The sequence below is a fragment of the Lonchura striata genome, chromosome 6 (genome assembly GCF_046129695.1).
Source record: "Lonchura striata isolate bLonStr1 chromosome 6, bLonStr1.mat, whole genome shotgun sequence".
Taxonomy (NCBI): domain Eukaryota; kingdom Metazoa; phylum Chordata; class Aves; order Passeriformes; family Estrildidae; genus Lonchura; species Lonchura striata.
The window spans coordinates 42,379,222-42,400,616 of record NC_134608.1 but is presented as its reverse complement, the minus strand read 5'-3'; the positions used below and the strand labels follow the sequence as shown (position 1 = coordinate 42,400,616).

General features: G+C 34.8%; 1 long non-coding RNA gene across 1 annotated transcript in view; it reads left to right on the top strand.

Moving 5' to 3' along the window:
* Positions 1–21,395, top strand: part of LOC144246391 (uncharacterized) — a 99,552-nt gene that overhangs the window by 25,490 nt on the left and 52,667 nt on the right. Inside the window, exon 2 of the long non-coding RNA XR_013340108.1 lies at positions 3,368–3,459. This is a non-coding gene — a long non-coding RNA (uncharacterized LOC144246391). The remainder of the gene's footprint in view (positions 1–3,367; positions 3,460–21,395) is intronic.

The window sequence follows — 21,395 nt, the reverse complement described above, 5'->3', positions numbered from 1 at the left end:
CAGGTTTTCAGATTTGAGGCTGAATATGATTATATGATTAGCCTCATCAATTTCCTCTTTTGGATAAAATCACAATGAAAGGTACTGTTAAGAAGGTGTAAATGATAAAGATAATGATTAAGCTACTGTAATACAAATCAACAAATGAAAGGTTGGTTTAAAATTTTACTTTTAAATGTTTAAATTTAAAACCACTGAAGAACTTCCATTTAAAAGAAAGAGAAAATCTGCTTTTTGTGCTAGTGGTTATGTGAGGCATTTTCTTTATAGCAATATGCAAATTAATTTCCCACTTAAGGTTTCTCTGTGGCAGCATAGCTTTTTATTTGATTCAGAGGTTACTAGGCATTATGTGGAAATTCTCCAACAGGTATATTCCATAAATGATGGGGAAAATTACCTTCTGATTCTCTTGTTACCATCAGTCTTACATTTTAACTGTCAGAGAACAAACCTAAGTATATGCAATTATTTCATGTTAACTGGAGCTAAGAAACTTTATGATTTCCTAAGTAGCCTTAATTTTCTTTCCTAAAAATGTTATAACTTAGATTTTCTTCCTGAGCTTCTTTTTTCAACACACCTTTATTTGCATGGTGTTTTAGGTGAGGGACAGAAAAAAAATTGGGGAAAGAGGTTGGTCATCTGTTTTGAGTAGGTTTTTATTGTTAGTTCTAAAGACTCTGCATAATTTATTTTTCTTCCCCAAGTCAATGAATCCTGATCAATATATCAGCCTTCAACAAAATTAATGTAGTTCAACAGACTGAATTTTCAGATGGTGACTGATATCTTATTATTTTCCTAGAGGTGATCTGGGAAGGTTTCTTGAAAAATAAGTCTCTAAAACTCCCTTGATGGAGAGAACCACAGAATTAAAAGATGTGACAGTCTTAGTTTTACTTGTTAATGAGATTTCACAGGTGTGCGTGAGAGAAAACCTTTGGCCTGAGGAGTTGCATGAGCTCTAGGAAAATTTTTTTTTCCACACTTCAGTAAGATAGGTGAGCCTGCATAATTTGAAAATACTAAATTATAATTCTATTCAGAATATACAACCAATACTTATTATTGCCATGAGAAGAAATATAAGTAATTGCAAAATTTAATGTCAGAAGACTGTAATTATATTAAGAAAACTTCAGAAGGGGAAGCAGGCAATTAGGGACACAAACTGATAGCTGTCAAGAATTTCTGGGGTTTGGATATTTGTTTTAAAAATTCAAATATAATATGTAGTTTAGGAAATAAAAAAGCATACTTCAAAACTATGAAAAAGAATCAAACCATCATCTCCTCACTGCTTTCAGCCACAGGAGGAGGCTGAGCAATCATGCCAGTAGGTGAGATTGCCACAAAGCAACATACCATTTAAAACTCTCATTCTCCTACATCTCAGGCATCTGTTTCTCTATTAAGAAAGCTGGACATCGTGGCTCTTGAATGACAAGAGTGAGAACCTTCTCTTTTCCCCTTCCATTTTTCCGTGCAGGTGGATGGAAAAACTCCAGCTCAAATGTGTTACAGACAGAGATAGAGCAGGCTGCCAACTGGCTAGAAAGGGGAGATATATTTGCCAGGCTAATGGAAGAAACCTCCAGGTTGTTGAGAGGCATCCAAGGAATGGGCTGCACATGCTCCGCAGGGAGTGGAAGCAGTGCAACTCATCATCTTAGTTTACCATTGGATTTGTTTAATTATTTCATTCCTGGGTAGGAAAGAGACTTGTATTGACTTCTCACCCTCCCTTGAATTTCTTTGTATTTCATTAACCCCGTGCTGAGGTAAAGTGGGAGAATTTTCCCAGATGGGCATAGCAATCCCCAGATATACTCTGGGCCCCAGCTCAAGCAAGGTTAGAAGCAGAGAAGCCAAATTATCTCAGCATAAGGATTACTTGCCTGAGTGGAAGTAATGATAATAAAAATATTTTAATTTTTGAGCTGAAGTGGAAAACCATAGAGCAATAGCTTATCATAATATTTCAAGCTCTGGTTTGTGGCTGCAAAAGGCATAGTAACAATGATGATGAACACCAGAATCTATAGAAATGCTTCAGTGTTCTGAAGTTTGATTTTCTGTTTTGTTTTCTGATAGTTGTTTGTTTATTTTTCCTGTAATCTTTCCAACAAATAAACATTCACTTTGCACATTTCTGCAAGAGATAGTAACAATCATGTCAAACCACTGATCACACCATTTGATATGGAGATGGCAACTGAAGCACAACACTACATCTTTAGTCCATTGAATACCAAAATCTTCTGAGGGAAATCCCATGGAGAATCCCCTATGTTAAATAAAAACTGAAGTCATCACAGAGATGCTCATTGTCTGGTATCAAATTCATTTACCAAGATGCTTTATAAAACAGGATGAAGCATCTCATCTGTTTTTATGAGAACAGGTTGCTTTTCTCAGTTCTTGGCAATTCAGACTGCTGGCCTGCAGCAAAATTTTTACTGTGTGTATCCAGATGAATTGCATATATGAAGCAGAGATAACACTATTATCAGAAGTTAATCTGCACATGAGTGGAATGTGCTCACTTCTGCAGATATAATGAGTTTTATGTGTTGTAGTTGCTTTCTATGACTGTGTGTATGATTTATCTAGAATTGTGCCAGTGTTCAATATTTAAAAATTGTCATCGGTAATGTCAGGATGGAAGAAAGATGAAAGAGGCTCTGCTATGATCTATTTGCTGCTGGCACAGCATATGTTAGTGACGTTATGTGAGCATCATATATTAAAATTGCCTTTCTGCACATCACTCAAAGGCATGTTCATGTCAGTGAGAGCAGGATCTGGATGCTTCAAGCTGTTCTTTCCCCGCCTTGCCTATTGACTGCAGTGAGTGTCAGTGCACAAGCAGGATTGCTGGCACCTTCTAACCATGAGTTAGAGTTGCTCAATTCAGGTAGGAAGTCCCATTTTAGAGAACAGTCAGCATAAAGGATCAACACAGGTAGTCAGAAGAGGCTGGAGAATTCTGCTTGCATGTGAAAATTCTAAGAAATTTTATACACAAGAAATTACTTATGAATGAAGATTAGCTGGGTAAATGTCCTGATTGAAATTATTATGTAAAATCCCACATTTAAGAGATTAAATTAAAATGCAGGGTCTGTACTTAAATAGCTAAGTAATACCTGATCTTTATATGTAACACCTTCATGTGAAAGGTGGTCAGGCTGATCAGAATGAGGATGAACAACTTTAGAGTGATGAGAGGTAAAAGAGAGAATTTTTTAGTGTAAAATTTGACAGTGTATTCTGTAATGTGAAATCATGTACACAGAAAAATGAGCAACAACAAAAGTATCACAATAAGACAATGTATTTTCTGTCCTCCCGTATTTGGCAGGTGACTTTAAGAAGAAGGGGAATGCTTTCAGATGATGGACAGTGAAGTTATTCAACAAGACACCCTTTTCCCAAACAAATTAATGAAAGAAAGTGAGTTAAGCACAAAATTGTTAATTTTCCCTTCATATTAATATTTGTGTTGAGTCAGGGCTAGATTAAAAACATAGCCAATTATTCACTTCAGTTGCAGATGATACAGATGATAAATTCAGGAAGTTTACATCACTGTATCTCAAAAGTTGCCCAGACCAGTTCTTGCACAAGCCTGTTTATTTGTTGTTGTTATTGTTTGGGTTTTTTAGCAAAATGGAAGGGTATTATGTATCAGAGACCTGGTTTTTACACTGTAAAATAAGTCAGAAAAGTGAAGCACAATAAATGTTTCACAGCTTGCAGTCACATTGTGTTCTCCCTGAGCAGAAGGATTAAGCTGAAAGCTTCAAATTGGATAAGCCACTGTGACCCACCTGTAAAGGCTTTGTAAGTTGTCATGCACCTGGTTATTCTACCTAGCAACCTTCTACTTCTCTTTAAATTTTCAGAAGAAAGGAAAAATCTATTTTCCCATTACACTTTTGCAAGTCAGGCATTCTTCTGCATAAAAGAGGAGGGTCTACTTCTGTTTTGTAAAGGTTAACGTTGGTGATTAAAATACCTAAGATGAAATAAAAAATAAAAATAGGTCTACTAGTGAGTCCGTGGCAACTATAACTCTTTCTTTACAGCTAATCCAACCCCTTTGCAGCTAATTCCACCCCTTCTACACTCCAATTGGTGCACAGCACAAGTATTCATGTTTTTTCTGAGGGGATTGATTCATCTTGTAGAACAGACATAAGAACAGGCACTTTGATGAGGAAGAATAAACATGAGAACGTCTAAGCCACATAGCCAGTGTAACTGACTATAGCTGGAAGTCAGCAGCATTCAAGATCAGGAAATAACCTAGTGGGCTTTAAGGTTTCTGTGAAAGGGAAGGTTTATGAATAGATATAGATTTACAGCTATGTCTTGCAGCTATTTTTGTGCTATTATGTTTCCACAGAACTACCAATTTGTACTTTGTACTGAATTTCCATCAAGCTTCCTTGACTATATCTTCTGAAATCATACTGGTATTTTATTCATTCTTAAAAGAACATACAGAAGTTCAAGCAAAGTTGTGATATCTTGTAATTTTTCACAAAATTGCTAATTTTATTCCATTTTTAAATTCTGAACAGGCCTTTATCTAATAATCCTCTAATACTAACATCTGGACTATACAAGGATTCAGTTTCCTGCTCTTGTTTTTAGTTCTGAAAAAGAAATACTGACTTGTTTTATAGTGGTATTTATGGCGGCATATATTTTTGTAAGCTTCCTGCTGCCTTACTGAATGTTAAAAATTTTCCTCTTTTTGCAGCATGTGCCATTAGTATAATTATCAACACATTACTGTTTTGTGATAGTTGAACCTCTGTTCTGGAATCTAGCAAATGGCACACAACACAAATATATCTGCTTCAAAAAGAAATGAAAAGTAAACTAGTGTCAATGTCAATAATAATAGGGACTTTTTGAAAAAAAAGCAAATTTGAAAAATACTCAGCTCAACTCTGAAAGTGTTTGGAAAAAGTAAACACAAATCAAATCTGCCTCAATCTTCTAAAGAAAAGTTGAATTAACATGTTTGCTTTTTACAGTTGTATCACCAAATACAGTACATCATATCATCTTTTGAAGCAGAAGCTCTGTTCTCTAGAAGCCTGGAATTCTTTGTGTCCTAGAATTCAACTCAGAATCCTTGCATCTAATCCATGCTGTTAATATAATATATGAGACATAAAAATATTTTAACATTAAGCAACCAGCATTAATAGCATTTCTGACTTGCAAACTCCAGCCTCAAAAACCTCATGGATTCCTTTGCTGCTGATCTATCCCAAGAAAACCTCACATTTTTCTTAGCTAAGGACAGAGAAATTGTCCAGAGGTGATGGCTCAATCTGAAATCAATGGACACTGAATAAGCAAACTGAAAAAATGAAATATGGTAATTATAATTACATTTAGGCTAGCAAACTCTAGTGGGATAATGTCTTTATTTAGACATTTATAGGGTGATTAAAAAGATTTACTGTAAGTCATATTACAAATTAAATATCTAATTCCAAATAAGTGTAATTGACTTTACTATCTCACATTTCAGTGTATTTTCCCTCCTAAGAAAAGAAGAAACAAATAACAAAAACCTTGTTATGTTTTCCAGACAAAGAAATAATATGTGGGTTTTTACAATACCCATGTGTCCTGAAAAGAGTAGAATTAACACATTTAGCAGAAACAGCTCAATTTTATTTTCTAATGACAGCCCACTAAATATCCCACGACAATTTTTGCTAATTTCTTCTTCATTAGCTAACAAAATTTCATAATTTTCAACCAGCTCTGCAGAGACACAGGAGTTTTGAGAAAGATTTTATTTTTTAGTACTTGTTTCTGAACAGCATGTAAAGAGTAATTTTGCCTCACTTTGAAGTGGTCTGGCAAATTCTGGCAGGGTACATTTTTAGAAATTTACTTCAAACCTTTGTTATTCATGGGTCTATTTGTGTATGAAAAAGAAGCTTTCTTATATTCACAGGGATTTACTTCTTCTTTTTTTTTTTTTTGAAGGGAAAACAAGGGAGGAAAAGTAAAATGCAAGTGAAGCACACCAAAGTGCAGTATTAACAGAAGACAGGTTACATTCACTGGCTTTGCACTGCTAAGCTCTTTGGAGGAGAATGCACAGTGTTAGAGTACCTAAACTCCCCAGTGTTTCAATTGCACGCCTGCTGAGAGCTACAGACAGGGTGGCAACTTCCCCATGCCAGCTTGCTCAGCAGGGATTATAACATTTAGGGACTATCTTCAGCACAGAAAGTCTTTATACATATAAGTCTTATTGAAACAGCCAGCCCAGGATAAAAGTTCTGCTTATAAAATCCTTTGGTTTAAAAAAAAAGTGCTTGGGCCATTTCTGAATTCTTTATAAAGCTGAGCTTGCACTGTGTATCTCAGTGAAGGTAAAGAAAAATTGGAAGTCACTTGAGGAGACCAGGATTAGACCCTCTATATGCAGGACTTTTGGCTTGTTCAAAAGTCTAGCTGAGTTTATTTTCCTGATCAATTTTAAAGACTGTTTCTTCACCTTGCACTTCCACTTTCTGGGAAAATAACCTAAGAAACTAGCTTAAAGCATTGTCTGAAACCAAGGGCTAAGGGATCCAGCTCCAGGGAAAAAAGTTTTTCTAATTTACCCTAAAAAAGATGAAGCCTTGCATATGAAATTTTTTTTTTTTCTACTTTATGTATTCTAAAGTGCCACATGAAAAAACCTTGGCTTGCTCTGTCTAAAAATGATTGAGCAATCTCTTGTAGTGACGTATTTGAAAGCGTTACTTAAATAAGTCTTTTGAAACACTTGGTAGGAAATTAAAGGCAGATCAAAAACTAAAATATAGTTACAATAATATGGATGAACCAAAGAGACAGTTTGGAAATATTCAACAAAATATCTTTTCACTGGAAGTGCATAGTTCCTTAAGATTTAAAACTCCTCATTATTTGTTTTGATTCTGCTAGATAGTTTTAAGCCTGCTATAGACTTTTAGACTAAACATGATTCCAAATAGCTAGTATAGAAAATATGCTGTATTTGTTTGTGTTCAGATATCTGGGTGATCTAATATTCTTCTGAGATTTTTCCGACATCTTATTAATATATCTCATGCTTTAAAAAACATAATTTCTGTAACAGACATTGCTAAATAATCAACTTGTTTTGAGCAAGTCCCAAATTGCAAGTAGAGTTATATACAGAAGTCAGTAAGTAGGATGATAGCAAACTAAACCATTCTTTTAATTTTGTTTTCTTTTAATATATGTAAGAAAAAAAAAAGCCAAAATAAACAACAAACCATTTTCAGTTTTAGTTTTATATTTTGGTTTATTTGAGAAAAACAGACTGAATAATTATGTTTGAAAAGTGAAGACATTAGAAAAGTTGAGAGATTTCAAAACCAAATGACGTTTAGTATGAAAAAAACCCTTCTTTTAAATGGTTTTGGTTTTGAACAGTATGGTATTTGAAAGTGTGGAAAAGACAATAGAAAACATGATAAAACAACAAAGATTTCATATCATAATAGAGAAAATATTTTTGAACCACGGGCATTGAAATTCATACAGTTAATTTAATTAAATTTTGCAGGTCAAAATAAAATTCTCTCATTCAATTTTTCTATAGCCAGACCCAGTTCTCTGGTGTTTATTGCTCCCTCCAAGGTTTATTCCTCTCCCCTGTCTAATACAGGCCTCAAACAATGTAATTTTTCTAAGTGCTATATAGTATGAAGATACCAAAAATAGATTTATATTATCTTTCTCTAATAAAGGTTATAATCTAAATGGAACACTACAATATGATTAGAACTAGATTTTAACGCATTCATTAAAATAGTTAATTCTAGAAGCAATGGTACCACAAATAGTTGTAATAATTCCAACTCTGCCAGGCACTCTTAGAAGGAATGGACAAGAGCTGCCAATTCAAAGCAACCATTGATGGGTGAATGCAGAAAAACTAAGGTTTACTTGGTTTAAGGTATTCCCACTACTTGTTTACCCTCACAGAAACACCAGACTTACAGTAATAAAAGTGAAATCTGTACTGCTTAGAGGTAATGTACTAGAAGGCTGTGCTGCCATTCAGGAGGATCTGGACAGGTTGGAAAGTGGGACAAAGAGGAATCTAAAGAAGTTCAGGAAAGGCAAATGCAGGTTCCTGCACCTGGAGAAGAATAACTTCATGCACCCAGACAGACTGGGGGCTGAGCTGTGGGAAATTAGCTCTGCAGAGAATGGGTCCTGGTGGATCCTTCTGCACCCTTATCCTGGGATGCATTTGGAACAGCACTGCCAGCAGGTTGAGGGAAACGATCCTGTCTGTCCCTCTGCTCATCCCTGGTGAGGCACATCTGGAGTTCTGTGTCCAGTTCTGGGCTCCTCAGGACTAGAGAGACTTGGAGCTCCTGAAGCAGCTTCAGTGGAGGGCTACAAGAATGGTTAAGGACTGGAGCATCTCTTACAAAGAACTGGGCCTGTTCAGCCCCAGGAAGAGATGACTGAGCAAGGATCTTTCAATGTACACAAATATCTGAAGGGCAGGTGCCATGAGGATGGAGCCAGTCTCTTTCCAGTGGTGCCCAGATACAGAATAAGGGGCAGTGGGCAAAAAAAGTGCAGTTCAGGATGTTTCATCTAAGTATGAGGAGAAAATTATTTTAGGGTGCGAGAACACTAGAACAAGCTGCCCAGGGAGGTTGTGGAGCCTCCTTCCCTGGAAACATTCAATCCTGCCTGGACACAACCCTCTACCAGGACACTGCCTGCTCTAGGTGAACCTGCTCTAGCAATGGGGTTGGACTAGAAAAATATCCAGAGGCGCCTTCCAAGCCCAGCCATTCTGTGGTCCTGTGCTAACTAAAACTGTAAAAGCTGCACACATCTAAGAAGAGAATCAGGGACAATAATCTGATAGACCATAGCTCACCAGACAGAATTTTTCTAGTTCCTTTGTTTTCTTTCTTTCTGCACTATATCCTAGATTTTTTTTCTCAGTATGCATCTCTTTGTCTCACAATAAATACTTGAAATGATGCTTAATGATTTATAGGAATAAAGGAATGTATAATCTAACTAAATTACAAATGATTTACCAAAAAAAAGCATTTTCCCATCTTTTTTTACAGTGGAAGAGAACTGTTGCTTTAACATTTAGCACATGGCATTTAGGAGTACATTAAAAGCAACTACAAACCTATGTTTCAGCTGGGAAAATGGAAATAATTAACATGCCTATACACTGATATATTTTAACTGTCTCTGGGCATTTAAAGATGCTGTTATATATTTTTATTTTTATTTTTATCAAGAGAAATTTAAAAAAACCCACAAAAAATATGACAGAGAAAGTAAGTAAAATTCATATTTAATGATGTCTTTGGGTAGCTAGCAGCAAATTAGTTACAGAGATAAATGGCACGGTTTTTGTGTTTTCCCATTTACACACTCATAAAGATAAGGATTTAGTTGAGTAGCATGCAGCTCCCTTACTGCAAATTTTATCCTAATGTATGTGAAAAAAAAAAGAACAAAGTAGGGGTTATAATAATTTTTTCATTTTCTGATTTTAATAATTTTGATTTGTAGTCACTGATCTTTTAAGGGCATTGTTTTGTATGAATAGCAAATATCTTACTCTTGTTTTTTTACAAAGATAAGACTTCTAATTAAACACTATAACAAAATCTCTTTTCTAGACATGCCAAATGCTATTCTAATCCACTCCTTAATGAGGACTGTACTTAATTAAGAGCACCTAGATTTATTAGTTTTTCTAACTGGAAATCTAAAACCAAACATAATTTCACTTTGCTGGTTTTTATCATACCGATAAAACTGAGATTTTTGTACAGGAGTTCATGACTTTCCCTCATGAATTCAAGTAGTGGACTAAAAGACATGAAGATAGGCAATTTAGGTGTTCTCTTTTTCTTTTTTTTTTTTTTTTAACTGTAACAAAGCTGTTAATGTTGAAAGACCAGTTGTCAGCCAAGCTACATAATTGTCAAATGAGAATGCTTTGAAAGGCACAATTGTGTAAGAGTTCATTTCAATTATCTGTTGCATACTGTCAGTAAATTAACATTTTCTGTTTGCAGTTGCAGATGATCACAAAGGCAAGACTTTGTTACCTGGTGGCCGATGCTGCTGAAACAGCATTTCAGTGTAACAGCTGCTCAATGCACAGATTCCCAGAGTCATTGTCTGAAGTGGCAGGAAAAAGGGTGCACTTAATATTCTTGTCAACTAACAGTATGAACCATATTTATATACTTTACTGAGCAGTTAATATGATTGTACCCTTATTTGGGGATTATTTGAGTAAACTTCCAGGTGTTACCTCATGGCTAGTATGTTACAGTAAAAAAATATGGGTGAAGGTATAGCAAATTATATGTGTGTATAAAATAAAATAAAATAAATGTATGTATAAAAAATTAATAAATTTATAATAACAATATCAAGGTAATATATATAAAACTAATAGCAAATACATAAATAATAAATAAATTTATGTATAAAATAAATGTATGCGTAAAAAGATATGTATGGAAGAAGAGGAGAATAAGGCAGTATTTCAAAACCATATATATTATTATCAAAACTAATTGCAATAAGCAAAAACTGCTTTATTTTTATACTAACTTTCCAAAATATTACAATTCTGTTTATTTTCTGGCATTCATGAATTAAATAAGTATTCAGTGCTCTTGCTGATCTCTTTCTAAGATAATTTATGTCAGATGAGAAGTCTGGAAATTAGATTATTTGTGAATTGCAGTGTAGAGAGCATCAGTTTTTACTTTTATTATCATTAGTTCTTTATAACAACGACTTATTTAAACTATTCACTTGGACTGTGTTCTATATTTTGGCATTAGGTCTATTCTGTGTCATTTAACATTATCGAATGCAAAACTCAGTCTTTTGCAAAGGTAGGAAAATTACCCTTGTGAATTTAGTTAAATTATCATCATTTATAATGATTTCAAGTTCCTTTGAAAATTGGTGATCTATATATCAAAGATATTAACTTTTTAACTCCTTACCATTTGGTGGAGTATATGAATTCTTCAAGATTCAAGAAATATCAACAGTAATCAATGCAAAAATAAAATCAATATAGGAGCAAATAAACACATGACCAGACCTTACATTACTGGGAACAGCATTTGCACATGCTACCAAATTTTAAAAGTTCATGGCTGGTTTAGCTTATTTAAATCAGTATTAAACAAATGCAAACTCACAAAAACAAGTATGCTCTCCCACTTTTAGCCATATACACAAATGGATCCAGGTCCATTAGAACGCTCTAGTACACCTTGCCATGGAGCCTTGTTAAACCACATTCACATTTAACACTGAATTTCATTAACACACTGGTTTATATCACAAAATACATCATTGCTCCTCTCTTATGAGTGAGGTGCATCACTCCAACACACCCTGTCTGTAGGTAGCAAGGCATGGCCTGCTACCTACAGGCCTGTCTTTTCTTTAGCATTATTTGGAGAGCTCTTCTAAAACTGGATGTCTTGCTCCAGGGATATATCTCTCAAATAAAGTTTTTTTATTTTCTCTTTAGCTATCTATTTTCAGCCTCCCCATGTCTTAGACATCCTAATAGCCCTTAACATGTCTGTTCCAGATTGAGCTCATATTATTTTATTACAGCAGTCACAGGTGCACACAGCCTTCCACATGAGGTCTTGCTGATAATGTTGTTCAACAACACTTCTGTTTTCCTATTTGCATTTTGCCTCAAGCATCTCAGAAGTATGTTGACCTTTTTCTCAGGTATATCACATTTATAACTCATAATCATCTTCTGGTAAGTTAGTACACTTATTTCTTTCAGCCCTCTCCTTTTCAACTAAAGACACTGCAGCTAATAAAAGAACCTTTTCTGTTATCCTATAACTTGTTGCATTAAATCTCTCAATTTTTATTATTCCAATATATTTTTCCTTTCATTTTTTTGTGTAATATTATAGCAGTCTTCTGTAGCTCAGGATCATAGGTCTTAATCATTTGTCATCCTTGGAAAAGACTCAAGCTAATAACAATAAGTTGCATGCTCACAAGTATGGTCTCACTTATAAGAGACAGAGACAAGAAGGAGTTGGTTTACTCTGAATTGTTTCAGTTCTAATTAGTTAATTTTTAATTCATCTGGAATCATTTTTCAGGAGCAACCTCAAAGATGAACCTAAATACAAGAAAATCTTCATTATAAATACACTTTAGTGTAGGGACACAGGTGGACACCTTGTGTGTAAAAATTACGTCAGCCATGTTGAGTAAGTTGATTTTATATTGAGTACAAACAGCTTCTCAGTTAGCACAGCATACCAAATGGATGCTTCCCAGAGGAAAATAAATAAAGAAAATAACCCATGTATATGGATATATATTTCTGCTATAAATATGAACCAAGCTTCTCTTGAAAGACTTGTTATTCATACATGCATTTCACTGCATCTGGTATATCCTGCAATGAAATACCATGAAACTCACATTAGGAAAATTCAGGCATTTTATAAGTTATTTGCTAGGTGGATGACAAACTTGAAATTATTCTATTCCACAGTGATCACAAAAATAAGCCAAAACACAACCAGTATTGACCTCAAAAAGTTAGAGACAAGATAAATATGACAATGGTCCATGGCTCTTATTGTTTCCAGGGTAAGAAATACATAAGAAAGGCAGTAACAAGCATAAAAATAGAAAAGAAGTTCAGACTCCCATCTGTGATCATCATCATCCCCCTCTTAGTGATATTCCATGGGTTTAGACTGAGGCTGAGAAACTTTTCAAGAACTTTCAAATGGTTTGGGATTCTGTGCAAAATATTTAATGTAGGCATTACTGAAAAATTTAGCTAAAAAATTGTTTTGCTTGGTGCTCATCCAATCTCCAAAGCTGAGAAGTAATTTTTGTGTTTAATTTTTCTTCCTCACATATACTTTTTTGTGTATTTACTGTCTATGGCTTTATAGTTAGTTTTACAAGCATATGTTGCGCAACATAAAGCAGTGATGTATGCATGTTTATAGTCAGCTATTTCAGCTTTATCTGTGTTTCATAATAATGCTCACATTTGTAGTTGGTGACTTAACAATTTGATGGAGCCAGGGCACTAAACTGAAGGATGATTGGGAGTCGAAATGAAACACAAAAGCGCTAATCCATCAGTTCTTCCTACGTTGCCATATGGGCGCTGTCCCCCAGATTTTTCTGCCATCTGCATCTTTTCACTCTTGAGCCCTTGATCTCCCTTCCAAAGAAAGCATCTCAACCCATCACCCCAAGCTTCTGGCCAACTGCAATTGCATGGACACTATGCCACATCTCACTCGGATTGCTGCCATTTTTGGCATAGAGATTTCAACATCAAACATATTCACTAATTCAACCTTGCTTCTCTTTTTAAAACTTTGTATATGTATGTTTTTTAACAGAGATAAATATAAGAGACTCTTTAAAAATGTGTCTATGTCTTACTATTTCATCTAAAGTAAGTTTTAAAATATGCCTCTTTTTTGGTCGTGAAATGAAAATCTAATTTTTGGGAAGCAAAATGGATTAAAAACACAGCCGAGAGAGAAAAGTAATTATGGAGGGGATTCCAATTTGGCACAAGAAATGCAGCATATCCAGGGGACTGTGCCAGTGAGCAATGAAAGTATTGGTGCCAATGAATCTTGTAATGTTGTCATTAAGCCTACTTGTTATTGTTTATCTTCTGGTTGATCATCATCATTTGTCATCCAATTCCTAGCAAAGCATCCCATCACACTCCCAAGCTGATTTCTCACTGTATGATTACACGGCGCTGGGATTGCTGCGTGCCTGTCTGCTTATGGCTGCATGCAGGCTGAAAGGTTGGCTGCTGTGTGAAGCTTTAGGTAGCTGCCAAAATATGTAATTACTACCAGTTTAGTCCTCATAGAGATTTTTGAGATTTCTTTAGATTTTACATTTGCTTGCCCACAGGAGTCTCTTTATCAGCACTTTTTTTTTTATTTATTTATAGTGAAGCTTTGACTTAAGTCAAAAGATAGAAGTGAGCTTGAGGGTGAACCATTCAGAGGTTACCTCTATGTGATACCCTGTTTCTCCAGTGAGATAATGTTGCTCCTTTGCATCTATATACATGTTCAAATTTGACTTACTTTCAGGTGAAAAAAAATCAGCCTACACAGGAAGACTCATTATTGTAAATGAACAGTGAGTTTCTTAACAATTTTTAGAGAAGGGCAGATTCTGACCGTTAAAAATACATTCACTGACAACTGAAAGCCTCCACCAGCATTCAGCCTTCACAACTGGAACTTCTGCTTGTGAATCCCTTCAGAAGTGAAAGAGAAAATAGACTTCTTTTCCTCACCTAGTCCCTGGTAGTAAATCGTTCTGTAGCTCCTAGGTTGGTCCCAGAGCTAGAGTCGCTCTAGAAACGGAATGGGAATTCGCGCATACACAAAAACACACAGACACACAGACAAACACACACACACACACACAGACACACACACACAGACACACTTGCATGCAAATATATCAAAAATAAAACTGATATCACCTCTGCTTCAAAATTCCCTTTTGCATTGTGGTTTGGAAAAAATCCAGAACATTTTCTGCTACTCCACAGATGCCCAATTGTTTTCTTTAAGTAAAAAGATGGATGGAGATAGATTTCATCCATATTTACACCCATAAATATTTGTTCTTTAGCATAGATATTAAAGAGGTTTCAGCAGAATCCCAGAAAATAAAAATTATTAGAACCACTCTGTGTAACAGTAATATTGAATCATCTCATCACAGGGGTTGAAAAGAACAAATCAGTGAATTTTCCCCCAATAAATTAGTGTCAGAAAAATTGCAGGAACTGGAAATGAATACACATAAACAAAACCCATGTTTCAGAGGTAGTCCATTGAAAAGAGTAGGATGATTCTAGAAAAAAATGGGAGAATTTTTGGAGAAAGACATAAAATGAAATGATGAAGAGAGATAGGAAGTATCATGCGAAACTGATATTGGAGGTAAATATTAAAGGGGTATTTTGGATTTTGCAAATTTCCCACAATTATGAAGATATCATTATATTCTCAAGATTTTTTAAAGGAAAATAAGAATTTACTTATTGACTTCCTAGTTTCTGAAGTTTTGAAATATATTTGAATGCAATTTTCCCAGCCTTTTAACACTAATTGGTATCTGATTTTTTTTCTTACCACAGATATGCTGATTTAAATTTGTTTCACCAAGAGATCAAAATTGCAAAAAGTGTCACAAGAAAAAAATTATAAAAATTGATATCTATCTTCTGATTAATTTATTCTTCTACATTTGTAACTAAAATTTAGTAATCTCTTCTCACCTAATTGCAGGTGTATTAATTAATTTTCTTGCTTAGATGCATGTATTAATAATAAATTGTGAGCTCCAGCATTACTTTCACAATTGTCTTCGACATAGTCCTGTAGTCTGAAGTCTCAGCTTTGCATCACAAGACATTTGTTGAGCCAATATTCCATTATCCACACACAAATAATTTTTATGATTGCTGATCTTTACAAGGACATCCTGTTCCTCTAATAATGAATTGTACATATTTTATTGTAAATTGTGATTTAATTTTACAGCCATTATGCTAAGACTGACTAGTTTTAATACCAAAAGGATTGGCATTCTCTAGCTAAGTTATTGCCATGTTTATAAACTTCAGAACAAATATGTTGTATAAGGCAATTCTGCAGTTTATATTAATTGTGTTTAATTCATCATTTAAAAATATAACATTTCATTTGGAAAAAAATAATTTCACTGAATTGCAAGTACTTTATGTGCCATAGATTCATAGAATCTTTTACGATGGAAATATGATTGTTAAAGTGAAATTTGTCACTTTAGATTGTAATCACAATGGTTGTTTTACTTAAATCTGAATTAAGCCTTAAACCCAAATTTTAATTTAACATACTGCTCAGTAGAGTACAAACCAGCCATAAGTATAGAGCTGCTTTTATGGAGAAATTCTGTGGAGAACACTTTGGGAAGGAATTACATCCAACAAAGGTTTTTTGACAAGGTACATTATATAATGAAATATAGGCCCATAAGATGTTAAGAATGTACATAGAGCAGTTTATTTTTCATAAAGACGTGCAATCTCTTAAGTTATGTCTGTTTGCAACTCCATTATCCTTTCTCAAAGGACCTTGTGGTTTCTTCCCATCATTACTAGCAAGTGGCCCCAAGGTGCCTTCTGTCTAATGGCAGAGAGATAAAGAGAAAGCAGATCAATGAAATTTCATTCTCTTTTTCATGTAAAATAGGAAAAGACCCATCTCTGTATGTAGATAGACGTGTTTAGGTGGAAACCAGTAAAATGAATAAAGAAAACAATGTCTTCTTGGACATTGAATCGGTTAAAAAACCTGCTAAGTGCCTATAATCAATATATATGTGTTTAAGAATAATGTTTAATGCATAAAAGGTTTGTTTCTTGTCCTATTCTTTAGGTCATAAAATTTACTCATTGTGCATATTATTATTCCTATAGCAGTAGTTGTAACCTGGTTTAGTAAGAATAATTTAAAATTAGGGAGAAAATGAAAACCACTGTTCCTATCATATATTCAGTAGGAAAGGATTGGAATTCCCAGAAGAAAATAAGAAATTCACTCTAAATTTTAATTAGACAGACCTATAAGATCCAAATTGTTCAAATAAGCTGCACCAAATCCACTTGAACTTCTAAACCAGTACTACTTTTGAAGATTTAATCAGCAGTAACTTCTCATCCTTTTCTGTTGGCTGACGAAAAATAACATATGGATCAATGTATCATAGTGTCTGTCTGTCAGTATGTTTAAAGAGGAGGGAAAAGGAAGACTTATAAAATAGAATTTAAAATGTCTTTGCCAAGCTCCTGGAGTTTCTCTGCTTTCCCTTCCTGTAATGCCTAAGAGAACAAAAGGATTCCTTAAATCAAGGTTATTGTCTTTTGAACAGCCTACTGAAACTAGATTCTTCTTGATGTATTATACATTTGTAGCATATTACATCATAGCATATATTTAAATGCAGCATTTTATTGTACTAGACAAAGAAGACATGGCGATTGTAACAAATAAAATGCATTTATTTCTGCTGTGCATCAAGCTTGGGAACAAAGTAACACTTAGCAGTGCTTTTCCCTCCCTTCCTCTTACATGTTTATTTGCATCTGCCAATAGTTTATCTGGCATTTATTCTTTCAAACACTCTGTATGGCATCTCCTGAGCTACTCTAATCAACAGTTTAATAGGCATATTTGAATCTAAACATAAATAGTGGTGTGTGTGCATTATTGACTTTCCAGTACTACTTAAGCTATCATTATTTTCTCTTTGGATCCCATCTGACACATAAGACATAACTATGCTGTATATATATATATATATATATATATGTAGATTTACAAGTCCTATCCTGTAGGCTATAGAGTGCGCAAGAGTGTTGAAATGAATTTATGATGTGTTTTAAGAAAGATAGAATATTTATTCAAGCAGCTGGAGTTAAGTTTCTCATTTATAATTGAAATCCATCCCTAGCAAGACTGCTCAAAATTTCAATGGGCAGCAAAACAACTTTATGAACTATAGTCCCTGATAAGTACTAACTAGACTTTATGGATTTGTCTCACTGTATTGCACAAGTTTTTAATTTATAAGTAGTTCCATCTTCCTACATACCAACGAGTTGTTGTCATTCTTGAATATCTAAGATATCCCAAATTGTTTCCAATTCTACAGGTAATTTTTTACCTAGAATTTTTCACCATGCTAGCGTGACTTGCATTCCAATGGACAAACGAAAAATTTGCATTCTCCCTGAAGCACAGTGTCATGGTTTAGGAATGATGTTCACCAATTCAGAGTACTTATGAAAATCAAAGGCAAACAACCATCTCATAATATCTTTGCCTTTATTATCAGGATAGGTATGATACTTCTTAACCAGTTTCTGAGCCACTGTTGTTGTGGCAGTATTGAAAAATGTAAAGTTTCCAAGTATAATACTTAGGGGTGCACCACTCCCCATCCAGTTTGCTCACAGAATTTTCAGGTATTCCAAAGGTGGCAGATTTGGGCAGAGCTGTTTTATTCCATGGTCTACGAGGTGCTTCCTTCTCTCAGGAAGCATCCAGGGTAATTTTGTGTCAAGGGAATGGTAAGAATCAGTATTGTCAGAAAATCTTGCAAAGTCTTCTAAGCACTGGGATAACAGCTGTTCAACTGCATGACATAATTCCTATTTCTATAAATTCTTTTTTCCTAAAATCAGATGCATTTAAGAGCTGATTCTACTGTTCCATCACTGCTGCCTGTGGTGTTCCAAAATGCTATGATTTGCAATGTAGTGACAACCACGAAGCCCTCTGTGACTACAGGTTTGTTATAACACATTGCATTTATATTTATCCCAAAGGATACCAAAGTATATTATATATCAGGCACAGAGCGAGCTCTTCATCTACCAGTGAATCAAACACCACTGGGGTGGAATACAGCAGATGTTTAACAGCATAAAGCAGTGTTGCACAACAGTTTTAGGACTGAAAGTGAAAAATGTCTTACCGAAATGATACTACAGAAAGAATTAAGGGAGACAGAATGTAATTAAGCTAACTGCAGTTTATACAAGAAACTGATGGTAACATATTATTCTTGCAAAACAATGCTGTGAAATCTTTAGCAAGCAAGAGAGATAAGTTTTCAGGTTTCTATCTTACTTCCAAAGTCAAATTTTCAGTAATGCAGTGGCCCTTAATACAATACTAGATATAGATAAGTGTCAGTATTTATAAGTTGCAATTAATGCAGGATGGCTAACTACTGAAAAGAATAAAACTAAATCTCTAAAAAGATTATAATAAAACAGACTCTGATCAATAGAAGAGCCAGACATTAAACAGTGGTATTGGCACAAGTCTGGAAAAACTATTTTTGTCTCGTTGAAGGTATTGTGGATTTAAAATTATTAATCCACATATTTAATAATCCATTATTAATCCTGTGAAGTATCCTAGAACAGAGAATGAAATATGACCTCTAACTGGCAGGCATATTCTCAACAGTGGAGTAGAATAGTTGCAGATTCAAATAACCTAACTCTCTGGTCAATATGATAATTTTAGGTAATGGAATTGGGGAGGTGTATAATTAAAGGAAGTTATGACTCCAATAGATGATGCAAATGAGGAGGTCCTGTCAAATAACCTAGTATAACTGCAGCTGCTATAACTGGAAAATATGTAAAGGCAGCCCAGGAGATCTTGTAAGGAGTCAGCCAGGAAGCCAATCATATACCCAGATGCTACACTGGAAACACAAATTTGAGAGCTTTCCATCTGGGATCTTGGATCTGCCAAATTTGTCACATAAGTGGTCACAGCAGTTAGGCTCTGTGCTCCAGATGAGAGGAAAAGGCACCAAAGGGAGCAGTTTACCACCCTGCAATCAACAAGAAAATGCTGTGCCAACTGAAAGTGTAATCATATCTACAGCAATGTGCTAATGAACTCTGAAAATGTTTAGCAGAATAAGAGAAGCCTCTAGAATACAGAGAAATCTGACACACTCCACACAGACATTAAATTACATGGTAAGATTTTTGATTAAAAATCTTCATTAGCCATAAGTTGTCTGTAAAAACAATGAAATCAAGCCAATAGTATAACTATGCTGGATTGCTTAGCTTGATTACATATGTGTGGTCCATTCTCCACAGGTATCTCAACCATTTGTAAAAGCATTCACTCTTCTAACTCTTGCCTGAGAGAGGCAAAATATAAGTTGATTTCTATAGTTAAATATTAGAAGGTGGGTTGGTCACTAAAAAACCCCCAAACCAAGTAAGCAAACCTTATCTCCTTAATTAAACAGAAAAACCCCCAATCAAAAAATCAAACAAACTCCTGAAACTCACATAACAAAGCAAAACAAAAAAAAAAAAAAAAAAAAAAGAGACACTTCAATCATTTGATAATTTTGGGTTAAAATTTATGAATGCTTCACTCAAAATTTTTGTCCTAAGAGGTTGGCAATGCAGCAAGTAAAACTGTATAGTGTTCTGAGGTGACACAGAGCTGTATATGTGTGTGGTAAGATGGAGCTTTCTCTTTCTCCATCTTTTCCCTAGATTACAAACTGAGCTAAGGCCTGTATTGCAATATTTCTGTGCAGCACCTAGTACAGTAAGTGTGACTACATAGCATAGATAAAACATATCTATAAAGCATAGATATAGCATAGATATAAACATATGAACAAAAATTAAACAAACAAACAAACAAAAAAACCCAATCAAAAGCCCCAGCACAGAAGTAGAGAGCCCTATGGGTATTACAAACCAAAAGAACAGAGTGCTATGCTAGCAGTCAGGAAGTCCTTACTGAGAAAAAGTGATAGACAATCTAGTGTATTTCTAAACAACATAATTAGAAAATACAAATTATGTTTTAGTGTCATAGGGATTATCCACTTGACAAAGGTGGCCAGTAAAACTAATTTCATGAGCAAGTGAATTGGTTTAACTTGCTATGCAATTTAACAAGAAACCAAAAACAAACTGAAAACCTTTCTCTTTGGAGATGTCTTAATTATTTGTTAGTTCTCTTTAAGAAAGAGAAATATTGCTTGAAGATATGGAGGGTCTCCTGAGTTGACCCTAGCAAACCATGAGGCGCACTCTGATACAGCTAATGCATGTTAATAAGGGAGCCATATGAATTCCATTTGTTATTCTTGATAATGTGTAGCCTTGGGAAGATAGCAAATTGAGGAAGCTATAGAGTGACAAATCATCCCACTCCTTCTGGCTGTTTGCTTCAGTAGTTCATTAATTTATACACCAAACATGGGAAATATCAATAAATCATCAATATTAATGTAGTACCACTCTGTGTGCAAAATATTTATCTGGGACAGCTGGTGATGGTGTGCTCTATGTCACTGTCCTTTATGTCAGTCATCTGAGCCTGAGACAATTTTTCCTCAGATAACAACATACTTGCCTTCTCCTTCCCCTAACAACATAGTCTGCCTATGCACCTCTTACAGATCTCGCAGAGGTACAGCTTCTCTTTACAGAATAAAACCCCTTCAGAAGTGAGGAGGTTAATCATGCAGTACAATAGGCAAAATTACATGAGTGATTTCTGAATGTGGACAACAGTTAAGTCTCTGTGGTTCCCTGGATGAGGGACTGAAACCTGAAGTCTAGGAGCCTGATTGACAGATGTCATTACAGGGCAATACCATCCAGGACATTCCTTTGGACAGTTTATCCAAATATTTCTTTATTTTCCATGGAG